Genomic DNA, 17,603 nt, shown 5'->3' with positions numbered 1-17,603 from the left:
CCGCCCTACGGGATCTCTGAGAGCCCTCTTCGGCCTCTTGCCACGGCCTTTGGCCCTTTGACCCGCGGTTCCCTGGGCCGAGATGCCAACTAGTATGGCCTCAAAAGGGCCTTCGGAGTCTTTGGGCCTTAAGATGATGGTCTCTGGTCCGAAGTCAAAACCAGCTCCTCGGACCTCTTCTACTTCATCAGAATTGCTTGACATTGTGTAAGGAAAAAGTCTTAAGTGATGGAAGACTGACAGCATTGCAGGTGATTTTCTCCGGCAGAAATCTTCCTAACTCCAGCAGCTTCCTCCCAATAAAATCCCTTCTCTGATTGTCGGAAACCCTTTATCTGGTGACAAAAATCCTTTTTCTGGCAGAGGGCGATTTGAAAGGAAGAAGTAAGGGAAATTGAAAGCAAGAGAGCGAGAGATGTAAAAAAAGTGTATGAATGAGAATGGGAGGGGTTTATATAACCCCTCCATTACTCAACGCCATCATTGCGGGTAACTGTCCCTGAAGCTGAGGCGCCTCAGCGCTAATACCTAAGGACATGTGAAGAAAGACGATACATCTGATTCTGCATTCTGAGGGCAGAGTCATCTCAGTATTAAATGTTATTTATGGTGTAGGCGGCCTCTCGCCTCCCCATGGGCACGTGGCACCATCTCCTTCACTCCGCCGATCGTGAATCATAACTGTCGCCACGCGTCCCTCGTCCAGAGGTTGAAGTCAAAAGGGTTACGGCCGCCACACAAGTATGCGTAACCCAAAGTATAGACATTGCAGTAATTGCACTCTGATCATCCTAAGCCACATCATGAGCAGAGATATGGAGGCATCATCTCGTTTCCCAGGCATTTACTCTCTAAGTCCGAGCTCGGACCAAGAGAGTAGGGGGCTTCTATTATGGGGAAATCTAATCTGACAAATCAAGTTTATTATAGAGCTCGAAGATCAGATGGAAGACCTCAGGAGGCTGTGAAGGTTCAATGTGGCCGAGTCCGCTACTGGTGAATCATGACTCTGAGCTATGATCCTTGTTCAATAATTCACGTTAGTGAAACAGCTGAGCTATGCGTACATCTGAGTCTGAGGTAAATTATTCGAATGACTCCAAACACTAGTACTTAGCCTTGGGTCTGGACAAGATGAGGCTGAGCCCGGGTGAGGACACTCCAAGTGTTGAGTCCAGAGGCTAACATAAATACGGACGTGGCCGAAGATCTCACCTAGGGATACGTGCCCTTAAGACATGATATGCTACATGACCCAAAGATTACAGATAATATCTCCATGTTACAATATCTACATGATTGAGTAAATCGTGCTGAGATTAACGGACGCGATCTTCTTTACCCACAGGTATAAATACCAGGGAACCCCTCCACAACAAGTACGCAAGATCTTGCACCCTCTCTCTATATTATGTGACTTAGACCTAGATTCGGCCTGACTTAGGCATCGAAGGGTCCCCTGTTTAAGCCAGGGTCTCCTTTGCTCACCTTTCTGTGTAGGACCAAGGCCTGTTCGAGGCTCGCAGCATTGAGTGGAGGGAGGTCCAGATTTTGACCTCAACACTCCCAATTTCTGAAAATGCTCACAAGCTTTGCAAAACTCATGAGTATCCTTGAACATAGTGGGCCAATAAAAGCTACACTACAGAATTTTGGTCGTAGTCTTTTTAGTAGAAAAGTGACCACCACAGGCCTGAGAGTGATAGAAGGAGATGACACTTTGGTGTTCATGTTTGGCACACATCTCCTTAAGATTTGGTCTGGGCAATATTTAAACAAATACGGATCATCCCAGAAGAACTTACGAACCTCGGTGAAGAATTTTTTCTTATCTTACACAGTCCAATGTGTTAGCATGAAACCGGTGGCAAGATAATTAGCAATATCAACAAACCAAGGTGAATGGGAGACTTTGAACAATTGTTCACTGGGGAACATGTTATTTATATGTGTCATCTCAAGGGAATCAGAGAGATTAAGGTGGGAAAGATGGTCAGCCACTACGTTCTTTACTCCCTTTTTATCTTTTATTTCCAAATCAAATTCTTGGAGTAAGATGATCCATCTTATTAGGCGGGGCTTAGCATCATTCTTAGAAAGAAGATACTTAAGTGCCGCATGATCTGTGTAAATAATGACATTGGATCCAATCAAGTAGGACCTAAATTTGTCCAAAGCGAACACTATGGCTAAGAGTTCCTTTTCTGTAGTAGAGTAGTTCACTTGGGTAGGATTTAGAGTTCTACTTATATAATGAAAAATGTAAGGTTTCTTTTCTTTTCTTTGTCCTAAAACTGCCCCAAGAGCATAGTCAGATGTGTCGCACATAAGTTCAAAAGGAAGGCTCCAGTCGGGTGGCTGCATATAAGTGCAGTGGTTAACATGCCCTTGAGCTTAGTAAAAGCTTCTTAGCATTGCTCAGTCCAATCATATGGTGCATCCTTTTGAAGTAGATTATATAGAGGATGACGGAGGTGATTAAAGTCATTTATGAATCTTCTGTAAAACCCGGCGTGTCCTAGGGAGGATCGTACATCTTGTATGTACTTGGGTGGAGGTAGGTTAGAGATAAGATCAATTTTAACCTTATCTACCTCAATTACCTTCGATGATATGATGTGTCCAAGGACAATTCCCTTACGAACCATGAAGTGGCACTTTTTCCAATTCAGTACCAAGTTCTTTTCCTCACATTACTTTAGCACATTTTTCAAAATTTTCAAACATTTGCTAAAGGATGGACCAAAGACTGAGAAGTCATCCATGAAGACCTCTAAATATTGCCCCACCATATCAGAAAAAATATTCAGCATGCATCACTGAAAAGTGGCGGGGGCATTACATAGCCCGAATGGAATCCTTCGGTAAGCAAAAGTACCATAAGGACATATAAATGTAGTCTTTTCCTAATCTTCAAGGGTTATCTTGATCTAATTATAGCATGAATAACCATCGAGGAAGTAATAATATGAGTGACTAGCTAGCCTTTCCAAGATTTCATCAATGAAAGGCAAAGAGAAGTGGTCCTTCCTCGTGACGGTATTCAACTTCCTATAGTCAATGAACATTCTCCAACCAGTAGTAATCCTAGTTGGCACGAGTTTATTATTGGCATTGGCTACGATGGTGATTCCAGACTTCTTGGGAACCACCTGAGTTGGACTCACCCATTGGCTATCGGATATTGGGTATATGATACCTACATCTAATAGCTTAAGAAGAGCCTTAACCACTTCCTTCATGTTTGGATTTAATCTACGTTATGGTTGTTGGGAGGTCTTTGCATTATCCTCTAGATATATACAGTGAGTACAAATCGAAGGATCAATTCCCTTGAGGTCTGCAATTGACCATCCAAGGGCTCTCTTATGCTCAATGAGAGTAGAAATGAGCATACTCTCTTGTTCTTGCTCAAGGTGGGAAGAAATTACCACCAAGTATCTCTCATCTTGACCTAAATAGACATATTTTAAATCAGAGGGCAAAGGTTTTAGGTCAAGCTTCGGTGCCTTGAGGTTAGAGGTAGAAGCACTACATTAGTTTGGGGTAATTCTTCGAATTGTGGCCTGCACTAGTTAACTTCAAGTACCGACACGGTATTTAGCATGGTTCCCATCTCCCTAATCATATCATCCTTAAAATCATGGGAGTGGGCCAAGCACGTCTCTAGAGGGTCAGAGGATAAGGTCAAAAGTGTTTTATCTTCCACGAAAGAGTCAATCATGTTAATCTCATGAAAATCGTCATCATCCTCTAACTGTTTACCCGTATTGAAAAAGATATTCAACTCCAATGTCATATTTTTGAAAGACATATGCATGACTCCATTCCTACAATTAATGATTGTGTTTGAAGTGGCAAGGAATGGGCAACCAAGAATAACAGGAATTTGAGTGCTCATGTCCATAATGGGTTGAGTATCCAAGATGATAAAATCTACTATATAGTAGAATTTATCAACCTTGACCAAAACATCCTCAATTATCCCTCTCGGTACACGAACTGAGCGATCAGCAAGTTGTAATGTGGTTCGAGTGGGTTTCAATTCACCCAACCCTAGTTATTCGTAGACTGAGTAAGGAATCAGATTTACGCTCGCTCCTAAATCAAGAAGTGCATGCTTGATGCGGTAATTCCCAATTATACAAGAAATGGTTGGGCTACTGGGATCTTTGTAGTTCTATGGCACATCTTGATTTAGGATGGCACTCACTGTTTCAGTTAAAAAGATTTTCTTTTAAATATTCCGCCATCTTTTGGTCATACACAAGTCTTTCAGAAATTTGACATATAAAGGTATTTATTTTATGACATCAAGTAGAGGAATAATGACCTTCACTTGTTTCAACACCTCTAGAATGTCCTAAGAGTTAGAGAGAGATTTTGGTGTTATCAACCATTGGGGGAATGGTGTAATCGATTTGCTTTGGAGTGTTAAAGAGGGGTCCACTGAAAGGTCTTTGGTAACTATTTACAGCATTAGATTGCTCATTTAGTACCTCTTGAAAAGTAAATATTGTTGGGCAATTTTCAGTTGTGTGAATGTTACAAGTACAAATACCGCAAACAGTTTCCTTATCCTTATCCTTCTTAAGTTTCATGGCCTCGACCTTCCTTGCGAGACTGGCCACTTTAGCATTTATATCATCATCCTCTTTCAGCAAGTATATCCCAATTCTCTCCCTTGCTTGAGTATGCTTAGATGTGGTGTTAGGTTTTGGGGTGATGTCCCATGATTGTGTGGTTTCAGTGAGTTTGTCAAAGTAATCCCACACCTCATCGACATTTTTGTTCATAAATTCCCCATTGCACATCGTTTCAACGAATTGGTGCATGGAAGATATTAGTCCATCATAGAAGAAAGTTGTTATGCGTCACATTTCAAAACCGTGTTGTGGGCATGAACTAACGAGATCCTTGAACCGCTCCCAACATTGGAAGAATGTTTCATCTTCCTTTTGGGCAAAGTTCATGATCGACTTCCTAATGGTGTTCGTCTTATGGTATGGAAAGAATTTTTTTATGAACTCCTTCATCATGTCATTCCATATTCCAATAGATCACGGATGTAGTAAGTGTAACCATGTCTTAGCTTTCTCTTTCAAGGAGAAAGGAAAGAGTTTTAATCAAACCGTGTCCTCAGACATGTTAGGAAAGTATAAAGTGGCTACAATCTCATCAAACTCTTATAAGTGCTGGTATGGACTTTCAGATTCAAGTCCAAGGAACTTTGGAAGGAGTTGGATCACTCTGGGCCCTATATCCATGTTTCCGGCGTTTCTTGAAAAAATCACACAAGAAGCGGTGCTCACCCCCGCCGGTTGTAAGTTATCTCGTAAAGTACAAGGCGGGGGTGCTTGATGCACCTCATTCTCATCCTGGACTTCCTCAACCCTAGGTTGAGATTGTCTTCTTGGTTGATTGGCAGCCATAACCTCAATTAACTCTGAGGATCTCAAGTTGTGTCTAATCCTGTGATGGATAGATAACCCTTCAATTAATCCTCCTTCACTCAAAAAAAGTTGAGTGTTGTCACAGACCTACTTAGGCATGAAGCACTCTCAACCCTCAATTTCAGATTTTATCCTAAACCTAAAAGAAAGAAGGGAAATAGAAATCTAGGAAAGAGAAAGAGAGAGGGAATTAGAAAGAAGGTACCAAATTAGAAGTTCCTAAATTAAGATCCTGCAAAAAAAAAAAAAAAACAAAACAAATCAGTTTCTAAAATAAAAATGCTAAAATTAGAAAGTTTCTAAAAATAGAAATAGAACAATGAGTTAGTTTCTAAAATTAAAAAAAAAAAAATCCTATAATTAGAAAGTTTTTAAAAATAGAAAACAAACCCTAATCTAGAAATAGAAAAAAAAAATAGAAAGAGATTACCAAATTAGAAGTTTCTATATTAGGATCCTATAAAACAGGAAAGTTAGGTTAGTTTTTAAAAACAGAAAAGGAAAGTTTCTAAAAATAAGAAAACAACCTAGTTTCTAAAAACTAATTAGGAAAATTTTAAACCTATAATTAGAAAGTAAGTTAGTTTCTAAAAATAAATCTGAAAAATCCTAACCTAAAAATAGAAAAAAAAAAAAAAAATCGTAATCTTAAACTAATTCCAAAACTAGCTAATCTCAAAAAAATGCAACCGTTAGTCCCCTGCAACGGTGCCAAAAACTTGTTCATAGGCCCAAGTGAAGGGTCGTGATGTAGTAATAATCTCGGTGAGACCGAGGTCGAATCCACAGGGACTAATTTCATGTATATTCTGAGAGTAACTCGAACTAGAAATAGAAGAAGATATTTATCTAAATCTAAATTGATTGAGAGAGTAATGGTGAATTATTTAACTACAACTTGTAAATTCAAAGGTGGGAGCTAGGGTTTCTAAGGATCCACTTGTAGAGATCAAGGAGATCTATGATCGATTTAAGGACAACTTAGAGTCCCATCTTATCCAATTGAAAGATATCTCAGTAAAATTAAATCTGAACTTCCTTTGACCTAATTCTCAATAGATGAGAGGTGTAAGAACTGGAAGTGATTCCATCACAAAACCATGCCCAGGAGACAAGGCAAACAATAGGATTTACCAATCCCACAACCAATCATAAGAGAATTGGGAGGATTAGGCGGGATTCCATCACCCAACCATGCCCATGGGATGATGGTGAATAACAGGATTGCATAATTTCACAATCTCAATACATGAAAAGAACATACGCAGAGCTATTGCAGATCTATTATAGTTTGAGTCACAACAAACCATTAAAAATTGAAAGTATTTCTTAAATATCAAACTAGAATCAAAGATAGTTCAACTTAAACATGAATTAAGGTAATAGAAAACATCCCATCACGCTACAAGCTTCACCTCTTAGCCCTAACTAAGAGGTTTAGCCAACCATAGACATGATTGAACTAGAATCTCTTAAGAAAAGCATAAAAACAACTAAGGAAAAGGAAAAAAACTCTTGGCAATGGCTTCTCCATGCTTTTTCTCCACTCCTCAAACCCTAGAAGATGCCTAGGGATGCCCTAGGGACTCCTATTTGTAGTTGTGCATCACCTCCTTTCACACCGAGTCAGAAATTTCTGAAATCTGCCTCAAATTTACGCAATCCACGCAAAATTTACGTAACCCTCGACTAGTCGAGGGTCACCTTCGACTGGTCGAGGATGACCTGATTTTTGATGATTTTGTTGCTGGAGTTCGAGTCGAGGATTCTTCGACTGGTCGAGCAGGATCCTTCGATTGGTCGAGGATGGGCCTAAACTAGTCGAAGGATGCCGATTTTTAGGGTTTCTTTTTTTCACTTCAAGTCTTCAATGCTCTTCCTTCCTCACTTGGTTTTCTTGGATCTTTAGTATGTGAATTCTTCATTCTTGGTCTCATTAGATCCATCCTTGACCTTGGTGATTCTTGAGCGTTAAATCCATGCTTTTAGCATCCTTTTCAATCCAAGCCATTAATTCACCTTGCAACAGAAACATGATTAAAATAAAACATTAAGCATTCTCAGGTTCATAAAACTAAGTAATAAATGGGGTCCAATATGCAATATTTTCCCCTCAACATCAATCCTACACAAAGAAGGATCCTCAAGGTCTATGGACTCTTAGACTTTACCCCTGAAAGTAGGTGAGCCCCATTTGGCACATGGTGAAGATGATCTCCCTTGATGACGGAGATTCTTCAGCTCCCTCAAACCGCAACACTTAAAGATGCTCCAATATAAGTAGCCTGGGTTGGGTCAAGGTTTTTGGTGGAATCTACTCTATTAAATATGAGTCATTAAGAGACAGAGTGATTCCAAGCATTCAAGAGATTCCAGCACAATGATTTGCCATTAAGTAGTTGTTGGAAGATCCTTGAAAGCTGAAGTTCATTCTCCAATCTAATCTATTGAGTATTCAATGAATAAGAAAGTGTTGGAGAATGAACTTCCATGAGAAGAAGGTTAATGATGGTAGGTAAGAAGTTACCCCCTTGGAACTCTCTCTTTTTCTCAATGCATTACTAGAACTGAGCTTCTGTTTATAAAGGCAAAATGTCCAACGGTAACATAATCGTTAGAACCTGTCTACGTTCGATGTCATCGAACTTGATTCGATGTCATCGAAATTTGAATTTTAATATCATCGAATGTAGTTCAATTCCTCGAATTTATCCATGATTTTACTTCAAAGCTTACTCGACGATTTTGAGTCCTAATTCGATGTCATCAAACCTTATTCGATGTCATTGAGATTTGAATATCGATGTCATTGAACCTTGTTCGATTCCTCGATCTTTTAGACAGATTTTCCTTTGAAGCACGTTGGACATTTTCTTGACCTTTTTCGATGTCATTGAACCATGTTCGATGTTATCCGAGTTTGAATCTCAATGAAATCAAAACTAGTTCGATTCCTTGAATTTTCCAGAAGATTTTCCTTTGAAGCTCACTGGACATTCTTGTATCCATTTCGATGTCATCGAAGTTTGAATCTCAATGATATCGAAACTAATTCGATTCCTCGAATTTTTCAGAAGATTTTCCAAGAAGTTTGCTAGATAGAAACTTTGCTTTCTTCGATGTCATCGAATCACTGTCGATGTCATCGAGTATCCATGTTCAATGTCATTAAAGGTACGTTCGATGAATTGAATCTCCCATCCATATATTCATTTGGTTGCTGGACATATGGGAGTCTTTTTCGATGTCATCGAGACTGTTCGATGTCATTGAACACGAGCGTTCGATGACTCGAAGTGACATGCAGAGAACTTTAGACAATTTACCTATTTGCACAAAGTCTTAAAACATTAAATTCCTTTATTGTTCTACGTTTTTTAAAGGGAATTATTTACCTTGGGGTTTTGGACATGGGATGTGAGGTTTAATTTACCTTTGGCATTCTTGAATCACACATCTAGTTGAGACAGCATCGTGTATTGTCTTTACTTGGGGCTCGCTTGACTTACCTACTCAACTGTCACGTTAATTTACAAACAAAGGCACTTTCAGAACCGTCATTCACTTCTTTGAAGTTGGTGAATATCGCTTTGTCTATCTAGGTAGCATTTTGAATGGCTAGTGGCTTTGAAGGTTGTGTGGGCAATAAGACATGTAACCTTTGGAACCCATTTCATCATGGTTTTGGGTTTAGGAGTTCCATTAGATTTTCTCTGTTTCTAGAAGTTGGAATTTCTCCCATTTCTATTTACTCCGATTCGATCTGAATTGGTTTTTATAAGTTCTTTGAGTAAGTCCACTATTTTTTTCAGCTAAAGGAGGTTTGTTATATCTTTTATTTCTACAGCTGATGGCATTAGAATTAATCATAGAAACTTGAAAAGGTTTTGGATTTTTGAAATCATTTCAACCATAATTTCCCAAATTCTTACCTTTAGAGTCTAAGGATTCTCCTTTTACAAAGATAGGAGATGAATTCTTATTTTTTTGAGAATCCTTTTTTATATAGCCCAGACCTGATTTGTCACCACATTTTCCGGATGAAGATAATAATTTTTCCAGTTTTGGGTCTCTGTGGGTATATCTCCAAGTATCCTTAGAACTCAAAAGGGAAGAGACTTCGAGTTTTAGTTTCTCATTTTCAGTTCTAAGTTTTTCTAACTTTGAGGTTTTGAAATTTAAGTCTAGTTTTGTTTTTTCAAAACAATCTGAAAGATGAGATTTTTCTAAAACATTGTTTTCAAGTTCTTCTTTAAACTTAAGATATTTTTCTCTTTGAATTTTTAATTTGACAGTAATTTTGTAACTTTCCCTGTATAGGGCATTGTAGGCGTCTTAAAGATTATCTTCATTCTCATTTTCAGGGTCACTCCAGAGATTTTCATAATCATATATGTTACAGCTATCCGAGGAGGTGACTCTGGCTAAGTCATCAGGGCTTTTACATCATTTGTATTTTCTTGTTTTGACTCATCAGACTTAGAAGAACTTTCAGAGCCGGATGATTCATCCTAAGTAGCTATTATGCCCTTTTTTTTACTTATCCCTTTTAGGACATTTATTCACCAAGTGCCCGTATTCATGGCAATTGAAACATTGACTGTCCTTTACAGATTTCCAAGATGTAGATTTTTCTTTTCTTTTGTCAGACGGTTTTTAAAAATCTAATCTTTTCCTGTTTTTGAAAATTTTGTAAAATTTCTTCTCAAGTAAAGTCATATCATCTTCTGTATCTTTAACATCAGAATTAATACAATTTTCTTTTGAAACAGATTTAGACGGTTTAAGAGAAATGGACTTACCTTTAGGATCTTTAAAATTTAGCTCATACGTTTGGAGAGAGACAACTAACTCCTCAACCTTCATATAATCAGTATCTCTTGATTCCTGAATGGCAGTTACTTTAGAATTGAATCTCTCAGGAAGAGATTGCAGTATTTTTGCAAAGACCTTGCTTTCTGGGATTCCATCTCCTAGACCCCACATGGAATTTACTATATCATTTAGTTTCGTGTAGAAGTCCATGAAAGTTTCATTTTCTTCCATACGAATCTCCTTAAATCTTGCAGTGAGGATTTGAACTTTTAATTTCTTAACTATAGTAGTTCCTTTATGTGTCATTTCAAGAATATCCCAAGCTTGTTTGGCTTTATCACATGAAATAATTCTCTTGAATTCATCAGGTGATAAATCACAAGTTATGGCATTTAAGGCCTTAGCATTAGCACTGCTTTGGCTTTTCTGAGCTGCAGTCCATAAAAAGAATGCAGTTTCTCTTATAGATTTAGTTCCGTCACTACCTAATACTTCAGTCATAGGAGGTTTCCATTTGATTACAGTGGCTTGCCACACACTTTCATAAAAGGATTTTAGAAAAATTCTCATTCTGGCTTTCCAGTATGCATAGTTAGATCCATCAAAAGGTGGTGGCCTGGTAATAGATAAGCTATCAAAATTTGACATTATAAAAGCTCTCAATCTTTTAACTATGCCAAATAAAAATTAAAGTGTTGAAAAAATAAATAAATCAGAAACTCAATTGCACTATTATTAAAAAATTAATTCAAACTATTTCGTAGGACAACCTTCACCCAAAACAAAGTTTAAATAGAACAACCTTATTTCACGAATGATCGTAAGGATCAAGATCTCAAACTAAGCAAGAGAAAATAAAGCTATCTATTACAATCATTCACCACTTTTCCATGAATAAAATTACAACCATTCTCCACAAATGCAAACAATAAACATTCACCACAACACCAAGAGTTATAGTGGTTCGGTGTGTACAACAACTATTCTCAAACAACCACACCTACTCCACTCCCAATTATCACTATCCACGTGATATTGGCTTTCACTAAAAACAAGGTTTCACAGGGTCACCTTAAAACCTGATGCAATTGTGATTTTAATGAGCTATCATAAAAGAAAAACTCTCATTGAGATTTTCCAACGATCTCAAAAAAACCAACAAATGAGATTTTTTAGCTATCTCAATAAAACCAAAATACAAAAGATAGAATATACTTATCTTCACCTTGAAGGCGTATCTCTTGATGTAGCATGTAGAACCACTTCTCTTAAAGTAGATTATTCAATGTCCAGTTATATAAACAAGGGTTTTAGGTTCTAGATTGATTTTAAATCGATTCAAACTAAAGGTTACTTATTTGAATTCCTTAAGATCTCAAAGAAGAGTATTTACTCTCTTTATAGAATAAGATTCATAAAACAAGAGATTTAGGAATTGAAACAAAAAAGCTATTAAAGAAATATTAAAAATACCACGTAATAGCTTGACAATAATGGAGACTTCTCTCTCTCTCTCTCTCTCTCTCTCTCTCTCTCTCTTGATGAAAGCTTTATCAACTTGAATTGGTAATATCGGATTAAGAGAAGGCCTCTATTTATAGGCTGAAAAGTTGTTGCTTTAACTCGTCTAAGGTATTCTTCGACTCGTCTAAGATCTAACAAATTTTTAAATTTTTAACGCGATCATGAAGAGGCTGAGCTAAATGTCCTAGAAGGGGGGGGGGGGAATAGGACATAATTAAGTATTGAGAGGTTGATACAAACTTGGTTCTAAGGACAACCTGACACCAAAAACCTTCGGTTTATGGAAGGACAACCTTACTAGAACGTGGGTGAGTATCAAAAACTTAAACTTAAATGGAGGTGAAAGAAATACGAACTAATCTATTACAACATTCACCACACAATGCTTAAAAAATAAAGATTACAACATTCACATCCACAAATACATCCCACAATCTTAAACGACAAAATGATAAAGAAATAAATCAAATACCCACTAAACACCTGAGAATTATAGTGGTTCGTGTGTGTACACCAACTGTCTGAAAACAGCCACACAACTACTCCACTCTTAATATCCACTCCATCAGGATATTAGCATTCACTAATTAAATAGGTTTTTTAAGGTTCACCTAAAACCTTTACAATTGTATTTTAAGTGGGCTCACACAATCACAACCCCACACATTGAGATTTTCGGGCTAATCTTAGAAAAAACCAAATGAGATTTTCTGGCTTATCTCATAAACCAAACAAAATGAATTTACAGAAAAGGAAACACTTATCTGTATGAAGATTCTAAAGTAGCCCGGTAGAACCAACTTAATAACGACGTAAATGTTCAACGTTCAGTACCACAAGTGTATAGGGTTCTAGGTCTAGATGATTTTTAATTTAAATCAATCTGGGCTAGCTTGATTTGATTTCGATCTTAAGAAATGGTAAATCAAATGTCCCCTTTCAAAATCAGATTGGAATAGAGATTTAAAATTAAATAACAAGAGTTACTTATAAAGAATCTAAAATATGCACAAAATAGCTTAGAATGAACACAAACATATCTCAGAGTGATTGCTTAAAAATAATTAAAATTGAATAGAAAACTTTGAAATTTGAGTGCCATTTATAGGTAAAAAATTTGTTCACTCGACTGGCCTTAGGTTCGCTTCGACTGGCCTTAGGTCCAACAGATTTTTGAAAATTCTGACGCGATAAGATTTTGCAAGTGCTCGATTGGCCTTGTGGGTCCCACTATTGGTCGAGTGGCCTACTCGACTACTCGTGGACTACACACGACTGGTCGAGTGGGGCTAGAATGCTTTCTACAATTTGAGTCGAACCCTGCATGACCGGTCAACACTGTTCACTCAATTAGTCGACTAGTTTCCAGGATTGGTCGAGGACCAACAAAAAAATTTCAGAAAATTGTAATAAATCCTAGACTAGTCGAGCCAATGCTAGGGCTAGTCGAATAAATAACCTATTAACCCATAAAATGACCGATACCAAGTATGAAATGAACGTAACATGCCCTAAGGTCAATTTAGGTCCTTCATACCTTACTTGTGAGATAGAACATGTGAACCATCATACTGTCAATCACATCGGCAACTTTAATTCTTGCGATATTCGAAGCTTGAACTCGACGTATCGAACTTAGTCTTCAATTAGGACTTGAGTTCTTAGACGTTTCTGGTTACAGAACTTGAACCACAATAATGTGAATGGGTTCTTGAAAGTTGAGTCTTCTACCAACATTTGAAACTCATACACTTTCTTCAGCTTGAAGATCTTGGCAAGTTCGTCATAAATATCGGCAAGATTGATTCAGCACGATCGTCGAAGATTCAAAGCAAATCAAAGCACAAGCTTGACAAATAAAACACATAAGTATGACACAAACTCGAATTGGTTTGGCACACCAAAATTTGATTAAACTTGGGGTTTCCAACATAGCAATTTCAATCTCCCCCTTTGTCAAATTTGTGACAAAAACAAAAAAACGAGTCATGCAATAGATATTCCATAAGAACACATGCTCAATAAAGAATCATGCACCATTTAGTCAACAATTGATCAATAACATATGATCAATAAAGAATCATGCACCATCTGTGCACACTAAGCAACTCTCCCCCTTAATCCATTACTCCCTTTAAACTAGGAGAAGGAAATTGTAAAAAAAATAATTGTAATTAAACTCCTCATCCACATCATCATATCAAATCCACATCATTATATCAAATCAAGCTTATCAAATCAAGCTTATTCCACACAACATTCTCCCCCTTTTTGTCACAACATGACAAAGGAAAGAAATGGATTATAAATGATAAATGTAGATAATAAGAGAGTAATAAGATAGAAAAGAACATGATAAAAAGATTAATATCAGATAACTATCAAGTATCATGTCACAAGAGTTAAGTAGTTCAAGTAGTTATCATCTAAACTCACAGACGGTAAAGAGAGTTAAAAGAAATTAATACAGAACCAAAGCAAACAGAGCAACTAGTCAGATCTTGATGAAGGAACAGGAATAGATGGATCATTCTTATGTAAACCTCTATTGATGTGCCTCATATATTTGCGCATATATTTGAAATGCGATTGTTGGGTTACATGAATCTGAGCCACATGTTCCTCAAGACAACGCAATCTCTCATCAAAATCAGAAGGCTGATAATCAAAATTAGCCTCAGAATCTAAATCTAGCTCATTAAACAAATCATCCATATTTATATTTTCTTATGGCAAAGCATCACCTTCTTCAGCTTCTTCACCTCCTCCAACATCACCAACAACTTGACCGGGTACCAGGTCCAGGTTCATCTTGCTGATATTTGAATTATTGAAGGGATGAAGATTAATGGAACCTTCTCCAATAGGCATAGCTACGAAAGCATGGGTAGCTAGGGCAGTCATAAGATAAGCAAAAGGAATATCGCTATGACCGGGATGGAGACAAAACTAAATGATAAGATGACAGATAAGAGAAGGAAGACATATATGGATACTAGACACAACAGAATGCATAATATGGGCCATAAAAGAAGTCATCTCAATCTTGTTACCTGAGCGAGGATACACATTTGAAATGAAAATGCAATGAAGGATCCTGTATCTGGGTAACATAAATTTGGAACTGAGCGCAATACTGTCGTTTCACTCCGCATCCATGTTGCAAAGAACTCTTGTAATCAAACATTTTGCATTCTCAGAAGGTCTAGAGGTCAAAGTAGATATGGAAACTCCGTCATCGACAACAGGTATATTGGTGATAGAAGAAATCAAATGACGGTCTACTTCGATCGGACCTTCTCTAGTTGACACAAGAAATGTCAAATTCTCTAGAGAAAAGTCAGTAACACACGCATACATAGCCTGCGTAATGGACTGGTATGCTGAACCGCCCCAAGATAATATGTTCTCCCATCCTACAGCTTGAAGGAGGGGGACGATGTTGAAGCGTTCAATATGATCAACATTAACAACACGCTCAACAATGACATTCCTATGTCGGATATCCCGTACATACTCGGGGTCCTCTTCGGGTGACCGAAGATGATGCATTGAAATGGGTGTGGAACGAGATGAAGAGAGACCATGAACGGTTCTCTTCCTATTTCGTCCTTCCATAGCAATAACAACTCAAGGAAAATAAGGATTGCAAAAAGGAGAGAAAGGATTCTATGGAAATCATATTTTTGTGTAGAAACACTTTCAAGCCACCATAAAACTTTAAACAAGTTGTAAAATCAAGTTAAAGGAGAATTAATGAAATCAAATCTACAAGGAATTTGAAAATGAAGCACTAACTGAAGTGGAATCGAAGATGGGTTCGACCAGTCATGTAAGGCTTGTTGGAGAAGAAGAACCAAGTGAGGAAAAAAGTTTTTCCCAAATAAAACCAAGTGGTATGTACACGACCAGTCGTGCACCACTGAAAATTTGTAATTTTGCATCTCTTTGAATTTTAAAAATTTTAAAATAATAAATATATACATTATGATACAAATAGGAACAAATCATCAGTTCATATTACACATACCAAGATCAAATTTCAATTTTGTAAACTTATTTTTGTTGAGCGGTTTTATGAATATGTCTACAAGTTGATTCTCGGTCTAAATATATTCCAATGAAATTGTCTTGTCTTCCACCAATTCACGAATATAATGATATCTAATGTCAATATGCTTGATTCATGAATGCTGAATTGGATTTTAGAAATATTAATTGCGCTTAAATTGTCACAATATAAAACCATAGATTCTTGCGCAATTCCGTAATCGCTTAACATTCTCTTCATCCACACAAGCTGAGTGCATGCATTACCAGTAGCAATATATTCAGGCTCAGCTGTGGAGAGCGATATGAAACTTTGTTTCTTACTTAGCCAAGAAACCAAATAGTTCTCGACATAGAAACAACCACTGCTGGTAGATTTATGATCATCAATGTTACTAGCCCAATCAACATCCATGTAACCAGCTAATTGCACACTAGTATCATGTGAATACCAGAGACCAAGATTAGTTGAACTAGCGGCATATCGCAAAATACGTTTAACAGTAATCACGTGAGACTCTTTAGGGTCCAATTGATATCTAGCACAAATTCCTATGCTAAAAGCAATATCAGGTCGATTCGTAGTTAAATAAAGTAAACTACCTATCATACTGTGATAAAACTTTGGATCCACACTCTTACCTGTTGAATCCTTAGAGAGTTTTAAAGTAGTACTCATTAGAGTATCAAAATTTTTCCTACTCTCAAATTCAAACTTTTTAACTAAGTTCAGAGCATATTTTGTTTGTGAGATAAAGAATCCATCAGGGAGTTGTTTGACTTGCAACCCTAGGAAATAGTTTAGTTCTCCAACCATGCTCATTTAAAATTTAGTTTTCATAAGATATGCAAACTCAATAGTCATGTTAGCACAGGTAAATCCATAGATAATGTCATCAACATAGATTTGTATTATTAGTATATGATCATTATGTTTTTTAACAGATAATGTTTTATCTACACTCCCCATAATAAAGTAATGACTTAACAAGAATTTAGTCAATTTCTTGTACCATGCCCTGGGAGCCTGTTTCAAACCATAGAGTGCCTTTTTCAGGCGATAGACATGATTAGCATGCTTAGGGTCTTTAAAACCCTCTGGTTGTTCAATGTACACTTCTTCATGCAAATCGCCGCTTAAGAACGCACTCTTTATATCCATTTAATATATTTTGAATTTTTTAAAGCATGCAATGGATATAAATAGTCTGATTGATTCAAGACGAGCTACTAGGGCAAAGGTCTCATCATAATCAATGCCTTTAATTTGAGTGTACCCTTGTACAACCAGCCTAGCCTTGTTGTTAATAATATTACCAAGTTCATTAGACTTTTTTTTGAAAATCCATTTTTTTTATAATGTGTTTATCTTTTAGTTTTGGAACTAAGTACTAAACATCATTTCTAACAAACTGATTGAGCTCTTCTTGCATTGCTACAATCTAGTTTTCATCAATAAGGGCTTCTTTTATGTTAGTCGGTTCTATCTGAGATGTAAAGCACATGTAGTTGCATATATCCTCTAGTTGTGTACGAGTGTGCACACTAGTGAGAGGGTTTCCAAGGATTTGATTAGATGGATGGTCTTTAACTATCTGTAGTTCAGTGTTATTTTGACTAGATGAAGAGTCTGGTTTATCAAATAAAGGGACTTCATCATTTTCTGAACTTGAGACAGATGTATTCAAGTGATCATCTATAACCACATTAATAGACTCTTGAATTACACCAGTCCTCTTGTTAATGTAACGTCTCGAAAAA

At 37.1% G+C, this 17,603-nt stretch overlaps 1 non-coding gene across 1 annotated transcript; it reads left to right on the top strand.

Annotated features, from left to right (window-relative positions):
- The first annotated feature begins 4,884 nt into the window (after positions 1–4,884).
- LOC131234194 (small nucleolar RNA R71) lies at positions 4,885–4,991 on the top strand. Its single transcript, XR_009165602.1, has one exon. It is a non-coding gene; the product is annotated as a small nucleolar RNA R71 (small nucleolar RNA).
- Positions 4,992–17,603: the final 12,612 nt, after the last annotated feature.

The sequence above is a fragment of the Magnolia sinica genome, chromosome 18 (assembly GCF_029962835.1).
Source record: "Magnolia sinica isolate HGM2019 chromosome 18, MsV1, whole genome shotgun sequence".
Classification (NCBI taxonomy): Eukaryota; Viridiplantae; Streptophyta; class Magnoliopsida; order Magnoliales; family Magnoliaceae; genus Magnolia; species Magnolia sinica.
Note: the sequence above shows the minus strand (reverse complement) of the source record. Positions and strands in the feature narration are given on the sequence as shown.